Source organism: Tupaia chinensis, unplaced genomic scaffold (genome assembly GCF_000334495.1).
Source record: "Tupaia chinensis unplaced genomic scaffold, TupChi_1.0 Scaffold145519_1, whole genome shotgun sequence".
Taxonomy (NCBI): domain Eukaryota; kingdom Metazoa; phylum Chordata; class Mammalia; order Scandentia; family Tupaiidae; genus Tupaia; species Tupaia belangeri.
This window is the reverse complement of record NW_006205376.1, coordinates 37,851-41,809: the sequence shown is the minus strand read 5'-3', so window position 1 is coordinate 41,809 and position 3,959 is coordinate 37,851. Positions and strand designations below refer to the sequence as shown.

The window sequence follows — 3,959 nt, the reverse complement described above, 5'->3', positions numbered from 1 at the left end:
TTTTTTTTTTAAATTTGATGAGCGGGAGGGAGAGAGAGAGAGAAAGGGAAAGTGAGAAAGCAAGCCCAAGTACAGAACTCTAACTGCTGTTGTCCACGTGGGAATCCAGCACTTTTAACCACCATACCACCTGCTGGTCTTCAAGGTATTTTTTTTTTTAAATGCACACATATGCACATACACACATGAGGTCATCAAAAAGTTCATGGAATTATGAAAGTTAAGTATAGATTTTTAGAGCAAACTTTTTTTTTTTTTTTGCAATTTATGCACAGTTGTGTCCAGCAGAGAGTATGGTGGTTAAGGCACTGGATTCTCACATGTCTGACTTCAAGTTTCAGACCTGGCAGCTTGCTTTCTCACTTTTTCTCTCTTTCTCTGTCTCTCTCTGGTGAGTACATGTGCCCTGTAGCAAATTAAAAAAAAAAATTAAATAATTCTAAAAAAAGTATGTACAATGTTTTCATAATACACATTTGCTATGAATTGTGAAGACCCTTCGTGTGCATGTCTATATGTGTGCATATCCTGTAAATAATATGTTGTAATTAAAAAAATATTTTTAAAAGTATTAGTATAAGGACCAGCAGTTAGTGCAATGGCTACGTTGCTGAACTCCCCCGTAGGCGACTGCGGTTCGAGTCCCAAACCTGGTGGCTTAAATTTATGCCGGGTACATGTGCATTGGTGCCCAAGATCCCAAGAGGAGAATGGAGGAGAAGGGATTGCGGCATGGCCATCTCCTCTGGGGGGGTGATTTGTCACTTTCTATCTCTCTGTCTCTCTCTTTCTGGCAATCCTATGCACTCTGCACCCAAAACCTCTCCAAAAAAAGAAAAGAAAAGAAAAGAGAAGAAAAGAAATGGGTTTGTACTGTACTACTAGGAACTGGCTGTTGAATTAAATTAGCATTTCAGAAGCATCTATTTAAATCCATATTGTTGACACTACAGTGAAAGAAAGCAGTGAAACTTGTCAACAGATGATTAAGTTTTATGGCTGATTTTCACAGTTTTGTAGCTTGGGACCAATATCAAGTTGCTGGGAAAAACATCCTTCCTCTCTCCCTACCCTCCCTGTATCATTAAACCAGGGTCTCTGCCTGTTGGTGTTAGGTGTGTCCTCTGCACGAAGCTGTATACAATCATTCTTTTTGTTTTGTTTTGTTTTCCACTCATCCATATGATAAGAACTACTTCAATTCCGCCCCTCCTCCTTCTGGGACTAGAAACGTTGGATGATTCTATATTCCACTTCGCTTGCTACTTTTTCAATTCCCGAGACCACCCGTTAGTGTATTATTTCTGGGTGAGTGCAACAACCTTTGCAAGCAGCTGGAAGAGGTACCCGCGTCCCTAGGTTACTGGCTTTCCACTGACTAGTCTTTCAAGAAACCGGCGCTGTTCCCACGGAAATTAACAACCATTTAATTCGGAAAGGCTTGAAATCTTAGGGCCAAAGTGGACGGGGGGGTGGGGGGATAAGTTGTTATGGGTTGGGTTACTGTTTGAGAAGGGCAAACGGAAGTTAGTGAACGGATAGTGTCAGGATGGGACTTTATTAAACGACACATTAAATTGCACGCAAACTAACCCTCTGCTGGCCCCAGAGGCTTAAAAAAATTTTTTTTAAGCTTCACAAACCCCATTTCAAGTAAGATTTAGGAAACATGGATTAGTATAAATTCAGTCTGGGTGTTTCCAAGATCACCTCCTCCGTCACCTCAACGCGAAAACTGGGCACAGGTGTGACAATTTTGCAAAAGCAGTTCTCGAAACTATTTTCAATGCTACATGGTGCACCCTAGGAACTTCGCGAGTGGAAAGGACGTTCCGCAGCGCGTTTTCTCCCGGGCTTGCCACCTTTCTGCCTTCCCCGATCCCGCCGCTCCCAGCAGCCAAGGGGCGTTTGTTTATGTGACGTCCGCCGTAGTAAGCAGTCCCCGCCCCGGTTTCCCTCTGGCCGCCGCGTTTCCCGCGCCGCGACGCTTCTCCCCTTAAAAGGACAATAGAGGCCCCGGGAGCGCGCGCCGCCGCCTGGCCTTCTCCCCTCCCAGCCCGCTACGCGCGCGCGCCCGCATGCAAATAAGCTCGATTCAAGAGAATTTTGTACCAGGAGCCGCGCGTGCGCAGAGGGAAAGCGGAATCTACACCTTCCCGGCCAGCGGTAGCAACTGCAGAACTGCAGGAGACAATCTTTCTAGACAAGGCAGTTGAGGAGGAGGGAGCGCCTGGAGGGGGGCTTGGTCTGGCGTGCACTCCGCACCTCGGGAACGCTCTTGCGCGTGGAACGGCTGCGGTAGGTGGGTGGCTGTAGCGATGACTCTGGTGCAAAACGGTCTCACGAGGCTTTGCTCTCAGAGTGGTTCTTTTCTCTCTTTCACCTCACCCGCCTCCCCCCGTCCTTCCCCACACACAGGAAGTTTTGTCTTGGAGATGGCATTGCGAGGAGCGCTGCCTGCGCGATCGCCAGACCCCAGATTCTTTCGTGTACACATGTTTCGTGTGTATTTGCTGCTCGGGGAGGGTATTTCAAGCAAACCGAAAGTCTCAGGGTGGGGGAAGTGAGTGGAGCCTGGAAATAATCAAGGAGTCGCGGAGTTGAGGGATTCACGTTGAAGGTGACAATGACTTTTCTCAACCGCAGTGTTCTCTGGTTCTCAGGCTGAAAGGCCCGAGACAAAAACGACTTGCTGGCAGTCTCCGATCCGCCCGGGGACGGCGCGTCCGCGTGCCCCGGCCGGGGTGGGGCGCCGTTGTTAACCCTCGTGGCTGAGTTTATGGCAGCCCCTTGCGCGTGTTTTCGTAACGGTGGACAATAAACGCCAGCCGCTCAAAACTAAGTTGCCATCCCCTTCGGAGCCGGCGGCGTGAGGGGGTTTAAATCGGCCTTTGGGGGTCAGTGCTGGGCTCTGCCGGAGCGCACGCGGCGTGGCGTTGTTTGCTCAACTCCGGAGGGATGCGGATGCGACAATGAGAGCAACACGCGGTCGCTCAAAAACAGCCCCAGCTTCCAAACGCCCGCGGTCCTCGGGCCGCGCCCAACAGCGCCTGGCGTCCGAGGTGGCTTTGGAGCCCGAAGTTTTGCCACGCATTTGTTCACCTGTGGCGTAGGTGTGGGCGCTCCGGCGGGGCGGCCGCGGGCGGGCTAAGATGGCCCGTTGGGCTCTGTGGACCCGGGGATGGAGGCGGTGGCGCGGTCTGCCGGAGGAGCCAGCGCACTCGGGAGGGCACTGCTTTTTGTGCTCAACATGACAGACCACGTGCTCCGGGCTGCGACCCTGGGCTTGTCGGAATGACCAGCTCCTTGTTAGCGTGGGCTGCGGTCGCCGTCGGGGAGGTCGGCGGGCAGGACAATGTGATTTGCTGATGATGGCGTCTTGCCAGTTTAAAAAGCAGAGTGAAAGTCGCCAACTCTGCGCCGGTGCGGGGCGGGCGATCCGGGCGTTTCTCGTCAAGGACACTGCAAAACTTTGATTAAATGGGCTCGCCGCCGAGGGGACGACCGCAGGACCCGGCTCCCGGCCCTCGGGGCGCGGGGTGCGGACCCTCCCGCGGAGTGATCGGCCGGTGTCTCGCCCCTGAGCAACACCCCGGCATCCCTGATGCTGCACGTAGGCAGCGCCCGGCTGGACAGAAAACAAAGAGCTGCATGTGCCCGTGCGGGGCCCGCGGCGCTCGGGGCGGCCGCAGGGCGGAGGGCGTGCGGGTCGGGGGCCCCCGAAGTTCGGGCAACGTTCAGGAGGGGCTTTTGTCCCCCGGCCCCTCGTGGGGAAACTTTGGCGGCGCTACTTGGGTGAGGTGCCCTGCTGGTGCGCAGGAGGCGGCGTGCTTCCCCGCCCCGGGCGCGCGGGCGGGCGGAGAGGGCGGCGGGGCCGGCCCGGGGGCTTCTTCCAGGGCCCGCGGCCGCCTGGGACCCGGAGAGCGCGGCCCGGACGCCCCCGCCCGGGAGCCCCGGGC

At 54.2% G+C, this 3,959-nt stretch overlaps 1 protein-coding gene and 1 long non-coding RNA gene across 4 annotated transcripts in view; one reads left to right on the top strand and one right to left on the bottom strand.

Moving 5' to 3' along the window:
• Positions 1 to 2,001: 2,001 nt before the first annotated feature.
• LOC106733855 (uncharacterized) overlaps positions 2,002 to 3,959 on the bottom strand; it is an 18,346-nt gene continuing 16,388 nt past the window's right edge. The window contains exon 4 of the long non-coding RNA XR_001369713.2: positions 2,002 to 2,293. This is a non-coding gene — a long non-coding RNA (uncharacterized LOC106733855). The remainder of the gene's footprint in view (positions 2,294 to 3,959) is intronic.
• The window catches only part of SINHCAF (SIN3-HDAC complex associated factor), a 37,409-nt gene continuing 36,377 nt past the window's right edge, over positions 2,928 to 3,959 (top strand). For 2 of the 3 annotated variants that reach the window (XM_027768101.1, XM_027768100.1), the window contains exon 1: positions 3,700 to 3,795. The gene's annotated coding sequence lies outside the window, so the exon portion shown is untranslated. Of the gene's footprint in view, positions 3,110 to 3,699; positions 3,796 to 3,959 lie in introns of those variants that run through there. The other variant, XM_014584057.2, reaches the window with a different exon arrangement.